At 46.1% G+C, this 17506-nt stretch overlaps 1 protein-coding gene across 4 annotated transcripts in view; it reads left to right on the top strand.

Moving 5' to 3' along the window:
• The first annotated feature begins 205 nt into the window (after positions 1-205).
• Positions 206-17506, top strand: part of MBNL2 (muscleblind like splicing regulator 2) — a 151884-nt gene continuing 134583 nt past the window's right edge. For all 4 annotated transcript variants that reach the window (XM_024739648.1, XM_024739656.1, XM_024739632.1 and 1 more), the window contains exon 1: positions 206-422. The gene's annotated coding sequence lies outside the window, so the exon portion shown is untranslated. The remainder of the gene's footprint in view (positions 423-17506) is intronic.

Below are 17506 nucleotides of genomic sequence, written 5' to 3'. Positions count from 1 at the left end.
CTTTGTCTTGGTGCTCTGATTGCTTTCTTCTGAGAGGGAAATTCCTCTTTCATCAGTATGGATGCACTGTTTTCACACACTGCAAGTGCTGTGTTGCTGTGTCAGTCATCCTATTAGGGCCAGTTTCAGACGAGTAGGGCTGACGAACTTGCTGGGGATTGGCTGCTCACAGCTGGGAGGGATTTGTCGGAAGGAAGGGCTGCAGCTTACAGCAACAGAGTTTAGACTGTCTTTGCTTCATCATCTGAAGGCAAAATTTTCCAGATACGGCAGACGGCTCTCAGAGTACAATAAACAGGGAATGAGAACTATTCACATGGAAATTTCTTCCCCATGATGCAGCGGAGAAGCCTCGGCCGCTTGATTTTGCCAGATGTTCCTGGGGTTACTGTAAAAGGAAAGGAGAGGCAGAGCTAAACAAGGTAGGGAAATCATCCCCCCCTTCTTTTTTTTTTTTTTTTTTTTTTTTTTTTTTTTGGGGACAGCCTCCCCCCCTTTTTTTTTTTTTTTTTTTTTTTTTTTCCTGAATGTTTAAAGAGTTTGCTGCAGTATGCTGCATTCCGTGTATGTTGCTTAGGGAAGCCAGGGAAACCGGATTCCACTAGTTCAAATGTAATACTTGCAGGGGGGACCCTGGAGTTTTACGTAACATTTTGATTCGAGAAAGAGAAATGGCAAAGCGTGGATCTATGCTGCCTGTCTGGGGTGAGGCATAAAACGAGTTTTTATTCGAAGAATAGATCCATTGATTACTCAACAAAAACCGTTTGAATTCTTGGGAGCATTGTTATTTTCTTGTTCTAGAAAATTTTCATACTGTCGTAGTTAGCTCCCGAATAAATAAAGTTTACGTTGATCCTATTATTTGAAAACAGACTCGTAATTAAGAAAAAGAAAAAAAAAAACTTCACGGTAAATAATTATCAATTGGACATTTAGCCCAAGAACTACGTCTACTTATTGGAAATTAGGGACCTACCTAGCTCTACAATGCCACGGCTTTAACTGAGTTTCAAAAGCACATTTTTAACAAGCCAGCAAGAGGTAGCTTTCTGACAAGTTTTTGATACTGTAGTTCAATGTTTACATTTCTTTTTCTGGCATGTCTGAGCCTTTGTTTCCAGCTTAAAAGTGGAACCATTATATTCAAAAGTAAAGCTGGGTTAATAATGCTTACTGCAATTATCTGATCTTTATGCATTTTTAATGAGAACACACAGCCAGCAGAATAATTTAATGAGGGCAGGCTAGCTTTTAAAGCTGTGTTTTCACTGTGCCGAACCATATCAACTTTCTAGCCGAGAAGCAGCAGTGAGAAATGATGGAGAAGATTTATTTTTAACACGCTTGGCCCAAGAGAAGGAAAGGATATATTTGTTAAAGAATTCTTTCTGCCCTTTTCCGTTTTAAATTTCTGCCAGGCATGAGGAAACTGTGCTTTTTTGTTAGGCCTCAGAAGCATATGTTTACAATAAATGTGTAACATTTTTAGAATAGTTAGCAAGCACTGAAGCAAAGAAAAAAAAAAATCTGACTTGCGTAACCATCACCACCGTGAATGTTGTTCAAGAAACATCACTGGCCTTTGAAAAGACAAAGGTTAAGTGGAAAGATATTTGTTAATTGAGTCATATGTGCATTTTGGGGATAAAAAAGTAAAAAGATAAAGAGGTTCTTATAACCTGTACACAAGATGAAGTTTCTTCAGCTAGCTTGCCTGTTTTGGAAGAAGCCGTAGAAGTACTCATTTAAATAAGGGCAATGCCACGTAGATTCTTCCAGACCCACTGTTTTTACTTTCAAGGAGAAGTGCAGGACACTAGCCCAGAACTTCTGACGTCATCTCCCAACTATTTCTGCTGTGTGTTTTTTATTCAAGCTCGTAGAGAGGAATATTTTTTTATGTCCTGGCTAGGAACGTTCTAACTGTCACTTGGCAGGTCTTGAGTTAGGTCTTCATATTTCCGTCCTTTCTAAACCCTAAACCGACCTCCAGCAGAAATAGGGCACCTTCTCCTACCTGCTTCCTCATGTCGGGCAGGTCAGGGCGGTTTTTCTGCAGGACCCTGGCCGTGCTGACTGGAAGCGGCAGGGAGTGGAGCACAGCTCTGCTTCTGGTCCCACTTCCCCTCAGTGCAGCCCAGCACTGCCCCCTGGGCAGACAGTCCCCGTGGCCCCATTCCTAGCTCCCCCAGAGCCACTTTTTAGGGCCCAGGTTATGCCACCGGGTTCGCGGCTGGTCGTGATGGTGGGAACAGCCGCTCTGATAGAAAGAGCACCGTGTCCTCGTGCAGATGGACCCAAGGAAGGGCAGTCCAGTACTGCAGGCTGTTCATCCCGTGTCACAAGTGGCAACCTTGGTCGTCGCGATCAGGGGATGGTTAGTTTTTAATAAGGCGGCTTTTCAGAAAGAATTTCCGTTAGAACAGCTTGGAGTTCTCGGGAGTTCCCAGTCCTTGTCTGCATCCTCTTTAGGACTGCTTGTGTTGTGTAGCCTCAAGCAAGCACCCATCTCAATTTTTCTCTCTCTTAATAGAATTGAATAATACTTGCTACACTTTCCTTCATACTTCTAGCATTTTGAGAGGTCTTGACCTTGCATCCAAAAAACACAAAAAAGTTGTTTGTCTGTTGACACAGTGAGCTAGTTAAAGTACAAAGGGATAAAACCTCCCTATTAGTGAAACTGGTAAATGCCTTAGGGTGTTAAGATATATAGTCATATATACAGAACGCTTCAATCTACTTCATGTTCATGTACGTTTTCTAGGGATATTTATCCTTAGACCAACGCATGCAATTTCCAAGGAGATCAGAGCATTGCTGTGTGCATTTTCTCCATGGATCTTGTGCGATATACTAGAAACTGTGCAAACCAGACCCTTCAGACACAGGCCTTGCAGTGCCCAAAGCATTTAGTGCTTTTTTCTTTGACTTTGGTATTACATGTGCGCAAGTGGAGTGAATGAGAGAGAGAATGAGAGGAAAGGAGACAAACACGCTTGTGAAATCTAACTGGTTGTGCAGCGTTACTGGTTAACAGCCTGCCTTCTCCCTGCTAGTTGTTTTAATTTGCCGTTGCTATGGTAAACACAAATCAATATCACATGGCTACCAGCCAGTCCCGCTCGGGGAGTGCCACAGAGATTCAAGATCAGGTACTCACGCTTCCAAGCAAGAATTGGGAGGAGCGGATTCAGATGCTGAGTTTGAGGGATTTCCTTATGGGAGACTGATAAGGTTCAGGCTTGCATGCGTTTTCTCTTCCTTTCTTCCTGCACTTTCCTACCGGTAACGAGAAAAGCTGGGTATTGTATGTCAACGAGACGTCAATAAGAAAAAAAAAAAAATGGGAAGGCCTACTGATTTGTTTACATTTTCCAAGATGACAAAACATATTATCAAAATAGAAGGAGGCTGGCCACGTGGCAAGTGGCAAAGGATTCTGATTAACGAAGAGGTGGGACACCTGCAGGACCTGTTGGTTGTGAAAACATAGTTTGGGGTCTTGAGTAGCTCCAGGTACAGCCGCACAGGAGAGCTGGTAGGTCAGAAACAGTTGTGACTGCCGTGTCAGGCAGAGAAAGCTGGCATCTCTGGGGAGCAGGTGGGCAGGGGGGCGAGGGGCGTTATGGAAAGATAGGGAGGTGTGAGGCATCAACGTCGGCCCGGAGCAAAGTCACGAGAAAGCTGTAGGTCCAAAGGCAGGCCAGGGGAGCCCGGAAGCCCGGGGGTAGAGCAGCACAGGGGCAGGACACTTAGCTCCTCTCATAAAACCTGCCTGAGGCCCACCCTGAAGGCCCAGCAAAGAAAGAGAGGAAGTGGCTGTGAAGAGAAGTAAAGATGTCATGTGCCCAGGCATACTTTCTGGAAGGAACCAGATGGGCACAGATGTCCCCTGCCGGGTGGAGCAAGGAGCTTGGTACTTCATGCTCTGCTTTACTTCAGAAGAACGATGCAGGAAGACTTAGCTGGGCTTTGTCAATTAGTTGCAATACTGTTTTTTACCTCCAGATTTCTACTCAGCTCAGTTGTTTCTTGGTTTTGGTTGTTTTCTTTTGTTGTTTAATGTGCACAAACTGTTAGTTGCAGCTGTGATAATATTCATAGTAAGGGGCTCAAGGTGGCGTCATGGCTGGTCTGCATCAGGCCATGCCTCCAGTTGCTCAGCCTCGTTGAGCTGAAGCTGGTCCCCGCTCCGTTGCTGAGGGTGAACATAGGTGTGAAAGGCGAGGCCATAGGGTTTCTTCTGTGATCCGGAGCCACAGTGCTGATGGATAAGTTTTCGGCTGGCCTGCTCCCCTCAATATGGCAGAAACGCTTGGTAATAAAAGTGGACCCACTGATTTACCTTAGTGCTCTGACAAAGACTGCATTGTCTCCGAGGTCCTAGGTCGGTATATTCCATCAATCAGTCAACAAGTGTTTATTAAACACCTCTTGGCTCCCCTGGCTTTTGCCATTTGGTTAGAACAAGTCAATTACCTAATAGCTAACTCTGAGTATGTGCAAAATGTAGGACAGAAAGAAACAATGCAGAATTGTAAGTTTCAAAGACTTTAATAATAACTTTATTGGCTAACATTAATTTAACACTGTTAACCATCAAACATGAATTGTAGGTTTGAGACAGTTTTGGCGTTTGGGGGAGGTATAAGAGAAGGAATTTTGAGTTTCAACTCTGTAATTTCTTCACCTCTACTATATTTCTCAGCATAATACTGTTTAAATAACATATAATGATGTACGATCAGCGACAGACGTATGAGAATGCTGCCTCCGCAAATCCAAACTATGAGGCTGTGGAGAGCATTCCCCCTTCTCAGCAAGCTGAGAGACAGCCCCGAAATGACCGGGGAATATGGGTGCATCGTCCAAAAGGATCTTAGCCATCAATCAGCAAAAGGAGATCCTAGACCCTCTCCCACACTTCTGAGCCTCGGGAGAGAGCCCCGAAATGACTGGGGAATATGGGTGCATCGTCCAAAAGGATCTTAGCCATCAATCTGCAAAAGGAAATCCTAGACCCTCTCCCACACTTCTGAGCCTCGGGGTGGCTGAGATCTCACCGTCCCCATCCCAGCAAGGAAACCTGATTCCTGACCCTGGAGGGTTAAGCTCCACCACCCCGACACACACAACTCTTTTTTAAAAGCACAGTTACTTTAAAAAAAAATCTATTTCCCTTTTTAAACACAGAGTTTTTGTTTTGCTTTGTTTTTCACCCTGACATCAAAATTAATGTGTGTGCTCTGGGCACAGACAAGCCACAAGTTTGGGAAGAGCTGGGAGAGGAGACTGAGGGTGTAAGGGAGCCTCAAGAATTCTTTTCAGCGATGGGTCCTGGCAGGCAGATGGGCAGGTTCTAAGGTCTAGGAGCATCGAGGCGAGCTGGTTGCCAGAGAAGAACTCTGGGGGAGTGAGTCATCTCAGAAGACAGCAGAAGGAGGCAGGAGGCATGGAAGACACTGCAGGTCCCTGGGCCTGAGCAGTTTGCAATCCACACTAGCTGGGGCACAAGACACTTTACAAACAAGATAAGAGCAGCTCAGCACACAAATGCCATCAGAAGGATAATTAGCATATGTATAGTTCTGTACCCTCTACAGAGAGCTTTCACAGACTTTATCTCAATTAACAGTTCAAACAGAGGGTTAAAAACTGGGAGCCTAAGATTAGAGCATGCCTGTGAGGATGTACTAGGTAAAGCTTCTGGCGGAGATGAGTTATAAACCGGATTTTAAAAACTCGTATTCATTGATTTTTTTCAGTGTTGGATTTGAATTTAGAAAACCAGGAGACACAAGTGCTCCTGGTTACAAGTATGCGTGTCACCTTCTCCTGTCCCCAGATGCTTTCTTGGACAACTACGCTTCAAAACTAGTACAGTAGGCAGTCTGGATGTGGCAGCAGAGCAGGAGAGGTTGGTTGGCTTCGCTTTCCCAGCTCTGACTGCTCAGAAGTCATTAGGAGACAAAACCTACACTAGTTTCATGCCCCAACCCAGGCACACAGTGGCAACGTGAGTCTGGCTATGACTGGCAAGGAGGTGCTTCTAGAACATAACAATCGTAAATGGTTGTAAAAGGCTCACAGGTCAGGGAAGAACCATAGTCAACAATGAACCCAAAATTCAAAGTAGTCCATTTGCCCATTAGAGCACCTCACTGAGTTCTCTTAAGCCTGTTAAAGGGGTTGGGGCAGAAATTAATATTTTAGTGGCATGTGTTATAAACTAGGTGCTTAACACACATATCTTGTGTATTTCGAACCTTAAAAGAACTTCATGAAGTTAATGTTTTCCCCGCAAAGTTAACGCTGGCCAATAGAAGTTCTGAAAGTTTCCGGAACACACCCGTGATCCCACAGCTGGTATCTGGCAGAGCCAGGATTTAAACTCAGGCCCGATCATACCTCCAAATCCTATAGGGAGGCAGCACCCTGTTTTCAGCTGAGCAAATAAAATAGAGGAAATAAAAATAATTTACTTGCAGAAAGAAAGCTCAAGGTGAAGGTAGGAGGCCGATTATTTTAGAAATCTCAGATGTGCTTTATATAGTTTACATTATGATGTATAAATACTGAATGTAATAACACTAGCATCTTACTTCATATATCATTTCTGTTTTTATGCTTACCATCTCTTTTAACGGCCACAAAGCCCCCTATGTGTCCCCATCTGAAAAATTAAATAAAAACCCAATTTGAGTGAGGTTAAAAATCTCACCAGCCAAACAGCGGAAAAGCTGGTCCTCAAAACTGTGGGAATCTGTGTGTATGATATTCAACGAGATCAAACGGTCTTTAAATGAAATGACACTGCAGCCTGACTTGGAGTTTTCTTGCAATGGATGTTGCATACTGGACTAGAGCTCAACCCAGGCAATTTTGGGAAGACAGTATGTTTTGATTAAGATATTGAATTACTTTTTAAAAATCTATCTATTTCGGGCATCCGAGATACGAGCTTCACCTAATCAACTTAAAAGGATTGGTGAAGTATCTATTATGTCAGTGATTTACTGCCTGTAGTTTTCAATGCTCTGGGAGTTCAGGAAAGTGGAACTCCTTTTGGGTTGGAGTACTAGATAAGGCTCCGAAGAGGAAGAGATACTTCCTCTAGCTCTCTATGGATGTACTGTCTCTAGATCAGTGTTTCTACAATGGGATGTTTACACCCCAAGCCTAGGGCAAGGCCATCATCTCCGTGAGGAAAGGAAATAGTTGAAATTACATCTTATATGTTATTTAACCCGTCCTTTTAAAATGTCACGTTTCACACGCGTGACAATGTATGTAGCATATTAGTATTGTTAGGCAAGTATAACATTTATAAATAAGTAACTAACCTTATAATGGTTGTTCCTGCACGAAAGTATTTTTCTGATGGGGATATATGATCTAAAAAGTTTGGAGAGGACAATAGTCAAAAATAGAGGAAGGAAGATTATCTCTAGAAGGGAGGAACAGCATGATGTAATGTAGGGGCCAGTGTGGAACTTTGAAGAATAGGGATTAAATGCTGGAAAAGAAGCATTTTTTCAGTGTGGAAATAAGTTTAGACAGAGTCGGGGAGTGCGACTCTGGGAGAACTAAAGAGCCACGTGGAAGAGTTTCATTTGTTACCTACAGCATCACGTCTAATGCTTTATAAGGATTGAATTGAACTTGTGAGATCAGGTTAGAGGTTAGAAAATTTGTAACAAGTGATGCCACTGGCCGGAAAACTTCTGCAATATTTCAGGCATCGTGTGGGAAGGAGTTGGCTTAGAATGGCCGAGTGAGGATGGAGGAGACAAGGGCAAATCTAAAAGATGTCTTGAAGGAAAAATAATAGAGGCTAGTGAGAGCTCAGAAGAGCCAAAGTGACACTGGAGTTTCTAGCAGGAGAAATATCTATGGGACCCTAACAGAAAATAGGGGTAGATGGAAAAAGGGGCCCATCATGGGAATGGGGTCAGGGGAGGGAGGGAGGATGAGTTTTGAGTTTTGAGTCCTGGTAATGGTGTTTTAGCTAACGATGGGTCATCGAAGTGGGTCATCCGTAGACATCTGACAACATGAAATGGAGAACAGCTTAGGCACCAGGCTGCAAACGTAAACTGAGACATACCTGTGTTGAAGCCATTGTTGAGGCCAGGAGTGCTTACTGCCTCCAAGAAGAAGGGAACATAAATGGAGACGGGGAGATGACCAAGGATGAGCCTTGGGGAAGACTGCCCGGGCCCAGAGAGAATAAGAGCCAGCAAGGAATCGGGAAAACGAATACCCACAAAGGAGCAAAACTGTCAATCAAAAAATAAGTAACCAAGACTGCTGCACACCATACCACGGCCTCCATGGCTCCTGTGCTGCATTGTTCTGCCGGGGCTTACCCTCTCTGACACGAGTGCTCAGCCCATGGTCCTCGTGGAGGCCAATATCAACTCAATGCCATGGTGAGAGCCACGGAGTATCGGCGGATAAGGAGAGCTCCCCACCTGGGTCTTTCATGTAGATACAGACATAGATATTTGACTATTTAAAAAGTAACTCTTCACTAATAACCAAAAGAAAGCATTTAAAATCAACAATAATTGTTGATCAAGAGGTGTGCATCTGTATCTCAAAATATACATTTTGAGGGTATGAGTGGTTAGGACAGTCATTCCAGAGTGCTTGGAGATATTGCTGTTGTCAGAGACCTAGGAACAGGCCTTTGACCTGTTGTCAGAGACCTAGGGTCCATTCATTGCTGGCTCTAGCAGGCGTCAGCTGAACCCAGCTGTAAGGACTACTCTGAAGGCAATGAGAAAGTACCGTCATGCCTACAGTGAGCAAGCCAGAACAGCACTCCTCACACTTCCGTGTGCACAGCAGACCACTGGGGATCGAATTCAAACTGTAGGGTCTTGATTCGGTAGATCAGGAGCGGGGGCCGAGATCCTGCATTCCTCCCAGATGAAGATGATGCTTGTTGCTTGCCCTGGAGGCTTTGCTGGCGTTAACGTAGACGGCGGTGGGCCTCCGGGTCTCAGATGATTTTAAAGGAGGCTCTGTGGGGCTGAGGGCCAGGACCTGCTTCCTCCATCCAGGAGGCCTTTCCAGGCTTCCCGGGCCCAAGAGTGGAGCAGAGGTCGAGCCGACTTATCCTGCAAGCCTTGCACCGAAGCTGCTGTGGTGGAGGCCACGAAGGTGAGCCTTCCAGCAGTTTCCAGCAGCTCTGTGGCCACAGCAGCAGGTCTGTGGATGGCGCCCCGTGCCCGCGATGGCCGTTTTCTCTGTGGACACAGACTCTCACCAATTCCCAAAAAGATTTGCTCACTGCCTCCAGGGAAGGCTAGTGTGTCTGTTTCCACGTCTGCTCCAGAGATATCTTTTCCTACCAAATATATGTGTTCAAAATCAGCCATAGACTTTTCCCTCTAGACAGTGGTTGGAGCTGGAGCCAGCGAGTCTGACAGCCTCAGCAGGTTACTTCGGGGAACTCTGACAAACCCAGCATTTCCCTTAGGATGCTCTAATTCTCCCCTCATTTCCTCCAAAGAATAGGAAGAGTGTAGAGGAAGTTATGTGCAATTAAAACCACATTTGTTTAAACATGCTAGTTGTAAAGTCTCATGCTACGAGTGAAGACGTTAAGAGAAACGACAGCTGTCGCAGGTGGTGGCTTCAGTGAAACTGTGGACAGTCTTAGATCTTGTTTCATGTCCGTCTGCCTTCCCTGCCCTCGAGAACTTCATTTTTCTGTATGTCCAGCATGTGGCCCCCTCTCTCCTAGAACCAGGGGTCCCGCTAACCAGAATTAGGGAAAGTCTTCCCTGCCCAGATGCCCTTTTAGCCCACACACAAGACGACCGGTATTTTTATGCATTTTTAATTTACCAATAACCTTTTAGGACTGAAAGGAAACAAGTATTTATTGAGTGTCTACTATATGCCAAGCCCTCTGCTGAGAGCTTTATGTACATCAACTCAGTTAAGCCTTTCTACAAAGAAAATAAAGTCCCAGGAGGCTGAGTTCCTTACCAAGGTCACACATGAACAAGTGACACAGAGCAGGGGGTGAAACTCCAGTTGGCAGGTTTCCGAACACCCAGACCTTTTCCAACCGTGCTTACTTGGGGGTAGCAACAAAAGGGGTTTGCTTCGGGAAAACTTCTCTCTCATTTGCACGTACTGTTAGCAGAATTCACTAAACGGTTAAATAGAACACAAACAAGCAATTCCTGGCAGCCTGGGCAGGCATGAGTTCAGTTTTAGCCATGAGTTCCTCCTCACAAAGGGACCTGGGAAATCTCCAGGGACAGCTAGAGCATCATCTTCATTATTTGTTGTGATTAGTGGGCCTTTTCCTTACTCCTGAATCTCCTCTGCGTGTGTCTGTGTGCGTGTGTCCAGGTGTGCAGGAAGATGCTTAAAGAAAGATCTCGTCCGAGGTGCCTTCTAGATACTTTCAATTGATAACACGCTCATTATCAGCTGTGAGGCCTGTGTGAAAGTGAGATGCTCTATGTGGCTGTGGTTTGCTACCCTCTAGGAGGACTTAGAAATCCCCTTTCCTTGCCATCGACTTCCCTGTTCTCGTGCAGGGCTGTTTACACTCACACGTGTCTCCCGTTCTCTGGCGGGGGCGCGTGTTCCACCTCTCGGGCTGCATCTCCTGACCATCGTGGCACTGCAGGCTCTCCTTCTCCCTTACTCTGCTGGCTCCTGAGCTGACCCATGACCTCTCTCCCCGGGTTCTCTTCTCTCTGCCAAGGCTGTACCTGGCACCCCTCCCAAATGGCACACAGATGCCCCATGTCTCTGGGGTTCTCGTCACACCTGACTCTTAGCTGGTAGAAAGGACTCTTTATTTGCCCCTGAGGAAGCCCATCACTTGAACCCTGAAGTATCAGCTTCCTGGCATCCACCATAAAGACCGTCCCCTCAGGAAACAAAACAAACCCTATCTCCAGAGTTTCCCTGTTTCTTTTCTTCAAAGTTCCTGGTTGCAGCTAAGCTGCAAATAAGAGGCAGGCTCAAAGGGACTCGCTGCCTCTGGGGCTACCGAACCCACGCGGAGCTTTGGCCTTTTTAACTCTTTGCTTCCTGTGACCTGCTGCGCGTCTCTGCTCCTCTGGGTGCTCAGGTATCAGGAGGGTGAGCTGTGAGGAGACATCGGGGTTGGCAGAGGAACTTCGCACACCCCACCAGATTCCGATCGCCCCTCCGAGAGCCACCCAACTGACGAAACCCACAACTGTGCGATGAAAAGCAGAAGGGAATCCCAAGATGGAAGGAATTGGCGGGACTACCTGGCACAATTCGCGTCTACCCTCTGCCACGGTCCTGCCAAGCAGACTCTAACTGCTGTTCATCCATCTCTATGTGCCGGCTAGTCACGACCCCACGATGCAAACAAACCGTAGCGCTTTGTTATGAAATTCTTCCCTGTGCTAAAACGAGATGTGACTCCCCATGACCTTCAGTGCTCAGCCCTTGTTCAGGCCTTTGGATTGACCCTAAGCAAGTCAAATGCCCCTTCGGCAGACGAGCCCCTTCCCATATTTAAAGATAGCAAACAAGCTCTCTCTGATAGGAGCAGCGGGCACTGCCTATTATCTTCAGGAAAGAATACTTTATTTGTGCAACTGAAGATACACAGTTTTTCCGGCAGCTTTGTCGCATTGCTGACCCATATTGGTGTTGTACTTGAACCTTGAACCAGCTGTGGTAGAGAAGGGGGTGGGGCTCTCCATTTTCCCTCAGCTCTGTTCAGGCCTGAGCACAGTGGGGAAAAGGTGATGGATGGAGGTGAAGCGGGGGAGGGACAGACAGCTTCCCCAACTGCACAGAAGGGTTGAAAATTGTCTTCCGTTCCAACAGTAGGCTCTAGGCACCTCTGGAAATGCCTGGTAAGTTCCTGGGCATTGACTTGCAAAACCACCCATAGATAGATAGATAGATAGATAGATAGATAGGTGGATAGATGGATAGATAGATGGGAGATAGATAAGAAATAGATAAATAGATATAGATTAATATATATATATCTATATAATACACTCACATAGATAGAGATTAATAAAGATACACCTATAGATAGCTTTAGATTACTGTATAAATAGATGGTTATAGATACAGATTAATATTTATATATACAGATAGAGATAGGTAGATAAAGATATAGATAAATGTATACACAAATAGATAGCTATATAGATGAGTATATATACACAGATGTAGATTGATTGATAGATAGATGATAGAAAGACAGATAAATGATAATGTTCACGCAACTTGAATACCACCTTAAGGCAGTTTTCAGAGGTAAAGTACGTGTTTTGGGTTTCCTTTTGTTTTGTTGCGTTTGTCTTCTGGCACGACAAAAGGGCAATCGTTTTAGCAGTAGCTCTGAGTCTTCCAGAGTTTCTCTGCGGCTCTCAGCATAGTCCTCAGCGGCTTAGAGACACACTCTGCCATCAGTAGATGCCAAGGTCACCGAAGGAACTAATTAATCCCAGCTCCAGTCAACAGCAGGCTGCACTAACCTGCCCTCCTTCCTCTGAGTGGGAGAAAGAAACCAGGAAGGATTTTCTCCCTCAGTTCTGCCCGGGCCTACTCAGGGCCTCCCTGAACAAACAAAGGGAGGCAGGGAAGGCTGGTAAACCATTTCCCGACTAACTGGCCAGGTTTCATCTAGAGAAAGCCTGTTCTAAGGCTTTAAAGCTTGAGTTGAGATAAGCCCTCCAGTTTTTCTTAGGAAAATTCCCAGGTTGATAATTAACCTGAAGGTCCCCAGGCCCCCCTACTCTATCACAACACTGCCTTTTTTTTTTTTTTCTTTACTGCTAGTTTCACTAATCCTCTAAACCCAGCCAGCACTCTTTGCCTTGTTGAAAATTTGCCTTTTTAATTAAACCTACAAATTTTCCAGCTGACCACTAGGGAGCAAGAAACTTTTTCCCCCCTCAGGGTAAAATTGATGGCATATAACCCAGACCACACTAAATAATTGATCAGACAAAATAATTGAGAGGAGTGGTGATTTGGGGAAACAATGCCGGGCTGACAACCCAAGAGGTGAAGTTGGAGATGGTTGCGGTTCAAACATTGTGGATCCCCGAGTTAATAATCGTCCCCTTAGCCAGATACACGCTGCGTCCTGAGTTAATTGTTCTGCGGCTGTGGATGTTTTTTTTTTTTTTTTTTTTCTCTGTACGCGGGCCTCTCACTGCTGTGGCCTCTCCCGTTGCGGAGCACAGGCTCCGGACGCGCAGGCTCAGCGGCCATGGCTCACGGGCCTAGCCGCTCCGCGGCATGTGGGATCTTCCCGGACCGGGGCACGAACCCGTGTCCCCTGCATCGGCAGGCGGACTCTCAACCACTGCGCCACCGGGGAAGCCCAAGGCTGTGGATTTTTATTTGACGTTCTGATCCCTTCCTTCCAGCTTGAGAATGAGCGCGGAGAGTAACAGAGAAGCTCGGACAGGGCCTGCGTGTTTTGTCAGGTCAGCAGTCTGGGGTCAGTGCCGCCGCGTTTTAGCCCCTGGTCCTCAGTGGGTGCCCCCCTGCCCCGACCCACCGCAGCTGCTACAGCAGGATGGGCATCGATCTGGAGTTAGTTTCACCTTACAGTTTGGCAAGACCAGCAAATCCTGGAGTTAGGGTTGTGACACTCTCCATCTTGCTCTCTGGTTCAAAACCGAAAAAAAAAAAAAGGAATCAAAACCATATGTTCAGTACGGTATCAGGCTTCTAGTGAACACTGTGCTATGAAATAATAATCAGAGACCTAGCCCCGTATCCAGAGGCTTGGGAAAAAGGAGCCGGCCTGCTCCAGCCAAGCTGAGGCAGGTAGGGAAGGGCGATTCCACTTGCTTCCTTTCTCAAAATGGCATGTCGCTGGAATGCTTCCAGCTTCTAATGGGGAAAGCAGAGCGAGGCTGCGTTTTCTGACTTATTTCCCTCCTTCACATCTCCCTTCTTCCCCTCACATCTTCAGGATGGAAAATTAGAAACACTTTTCTCCTACACACAAAACTACTCCCTCACACACACTTTTTTTTTTTTTTTTCCGCTTTGAAATAGCAGTTGCTACCAGAAAAGTCTTCTCAAAACACACACGCTGTCCTGGCCAGAACAAAGGGTTAACTTCACCTGGAGCCAGCTAGTTAGACGTAGTGGCTAGCTGAGGAGAGGGCTCACCCTTTGCGGAAAGGGAGGTTATGACCCAGAGAGACGCCGGAGGGGCAGCCAGGGTCCTGCTAAGACGTGACCTCTCAGTCCGGGTGTGGGTTACCCAATGTGTTCACTTGGTGGAATCCAGCGAGCTGGACACTTAGGATAAGGGGCTAGGTCTTTTAGTCTTTCCTGCCTGTAAGAAAAAATGTTTAAATGTAGCTGGCCGCCGGGTACTGCCTGTTATCAGATAAACGAAGAACTAGTCAGAAGGTACCCCTGTTTCCGTCTTTTATTTCCACTCACGTCTCCCCACCTTATCTGTTTCTCTCCTAAACTTCCGGGCTTCCGAAGTGGGGCTCCATTCCCACTAATAACAGGAACCATGAAGCCCTATAACGTCCTGCCCCCGGGCCAGTGGAAGTTAATGCTTCAAATGCAAACTTGAAAGGAAGTCATCGGTGTTAAATAATAACGATGATCGTGATGATGGTAATCATGATAGTAATAATAAGGCCACTTGGTCATGGTGTACAAATCATCTACTTTTCTCTCCCTGTTTTTATGTTTTACAAACACATGAAAGTTTTGCTTAAAAGGTTTTGGGTTTTTTTTTTTTATCCTATTTGGCAGTCAAGACTAGTGGGAGGAAGGGACACCCTGGAGACCACACATGACAGTGCCCTTTGCCCTTTCGGGGGACTGCAGGTCTCAAAAGATAAATAAGGGTGGCTGAGGATGGCCAGAAGCCACAGCTTGCGCATTGTTGACATGGATTTGAACCCTGGCCTCCCCCGCTTAGGATGAACAAAAGTTACCAAGACACTTGGAGCTTTGATCTCCTGGTTGGCACAAATCAAGATCATCGTGACACGTCTCAGGATTTTTGTGATGATTTGGTGAAACAAGGTACCGGAAGTGCCCTGCACACTGTGAAAGCCCCAGTGTCCGTGGGAGAGACAGAATCATTGTTAATTTTATCTTCACCTGCTTGGCCAGAGCAAATGTGTTCTACTTAGTGAAGTTTTCTTGGCTACAGAAAAGTTTGCGGAGAAAAAGAATGCTGTGTGAAAGGTCACCGTCTTCAGTTTTCCTCATTTCCTTTTTTCTCATGGAATTTATGCTCTAGAATAACAGATAAAATGTACAAATAAATCGCCCTGGTGAAGGTAATCCGTGCCACAAGGGGGGTGTAAGGTGTCTTTGCAGAAGGTTAACTGCTGTCCAGGTGAGGCAAGGAGGGCTTCCTGGAAGATACAGCCTCTGACCCAGCGTGTGAAGGCAGGGCAGGACCACGGTGCATGCACTTGGGGGCACCCGTGCAGGTGTCCGCGGAGCAGGGGGCAGAGTCTAGGGAGTACTCTCAGGGGCAGAGCTGAAATGCTTGGAGGACCCTGAATGCCAAGCTATAGGTTTTGAACTTTATCCAGAGTGCAGCAGAGAGCCACCAAATGTTTGTGAGCAGATTAGTGATGGCGTCAGACACTACCTGAGGGAGATAATTCTGTGAGCGCAGTTTAGAGCCAAGAACCACAGGCACCCAGGAGTCACGGAGGCGTGAGCTGGAATAGTGGCGATGCAACGTCGCGGGAGGCGAGGCACCGGTACAAGGGCAGCGTCCTAAGATCGTGGGCAGGACTTGTGGAAGCCGAGGGAAAAGGGGGGGTGAAGTGAGTTTGCAGGAACATTCATGATGCCAATGACAGAAGCTCCCCAGAAGGCGTGGGGGAGGGAATCAGATTGGTTCCGGTCATCAGAAGCTTGAAGTGAAGTTGGAATGTCCTCATGGAAGTGTGGGTCATGGCTTCCGTGGAGTGCAGAGCTAAATGTACATTTGGGATACATCCACAGAGGTGTCTGCACTCATAAAAGGCATTGAGATCCCTAAGGAAGCAAGTGTGATCTAGAAAATGGTCGATGGCACAGGCTTGGGGAAGGTTTACATTTAACAGGATTTCCTAGGCATACTCCCGCTGGCAAAGAAATCCAACGTCAACAGCATTTCAGAGTGCAGGTGCTCCTTGGAACAGGTGTGTGGGCCTCAGGGTGTGTCTCCCTTTGCCTTTGGGTCTGTGAGAAGAGATCAGTCTATTCACTCCAGTAAGTCCCCTACATATGAACGAGCTCCATTCTGAGAGCACATTCGTAAAGTCCAACAAAGTTAGCCTGGGTACCCAACTAACACGATTGGCTATATAGGACTGTACTGTAACAGGTTTATAATACTTTTCACACAAATAATACATAAAAAACAAACAAACACAAAAAAATAAAACATTTAAAATCTTACAGTCCAGTACCTTGAAAAGCACGGTAGTCCAGTACAACAGCTGGCATCCAGGGGCGGGCATCGAGGGAACAGGCAAGAAGAGTTACTGACTGGAGGAGGGAGAGGAGGGGGGAGACGGTAGAGCTGAAGGATCGCCAGCAACAGGAGACGGAGGGCAAGCTGCAATGTCGCTCACGCCTGACGCCGATGGCACACACGTTTGCATCTTTGAAAGTTCGCAACTTGAAGGTTCGTGTGTAGGGGACTTACTATGTCCTAGAAACAACACCGATCAATGGTACAGTAGGAATGTGTTTTGAATTACGGTTTCCTAAAACCAGGTGATAATGGAAAATAATGCCAGAGAGTGGTGACTGGGCAGCTGAACAGCCAGGTACCGGGAGAGTGGAAAGCCAGAATCTTCAGGGAGGGGGTGTGGAATATTTAGAGCAATCAAAGGAGAGGAAGTAAGTGGAGGCGAAGCAGGGTTAACATAAGACTGTGTAGGTTTGTCAGAAGGTGGGCTGGGCTGCAAGAGATAGATGGGCTGAGACCACCAGGGAGAAATCATTTGTGAAAATCTGTAGGGAACAGGTCTGATTCTGCTGTAAAAGGAAGGGGGGGAAACATCAGACATATTTGAAGGAAGGTGTAAGTTGAGGTCTAAATGCTTCTCCAGGGAGACTCCGAGAGGCCTTTGCCGTGAAATGAATCCTGCTCTATTCAAAATAACCATCGTGGGGTGAGCCAATATACTGCATCGATCCGCAATTATTAATTAAAGATGAGCTTTGCGTCACTGCAGGCTTAACTAAAATGCAGTGACTGCCACTTCTTTCTAAAGTGCTGTACCAATGTTATTCGGTTGTTGCTTTGTTATTTACTCATTCTCCTTAGCTTTTTCCTTCATCTCACTGGGTTCAGCAAAAAGACAATCCGTGGGCCTAGCACTCTTTTCTGAAGTAACAATCTGTCAATAGAGATATCACATGTGGAATATCTTTAAAGCTCCTTATTTTAGTAATCCTCGTGCAAGTTAAACTTGAACCAATGTCCGGTAAGAAGTAGGCGTTCGATAAATGTTTATGGGAC

This window comes from Neophocaena asiaeorientalis, unplaced genomic scaffold, assembly GCF_003031525.2.
Source record: "Neophocaena asiaeorientalis asiaeorientalis breed wild unplaced genomic scaffold, Neophocaena_asiaeorientalis_V1.1 scaffold9, whole genome shotgun sequence".
NCBI lineage: Eukaryota > Metazoa > Chordata > Mammalia > Artiodactyla > Phocoenidae > Neophocaena > Neophocaena asiaeorientalis.
Note: the sequence above shows the minus strand (reverse complement) of the source record. Positions and strands in the feature narration are given on the sequence as shown.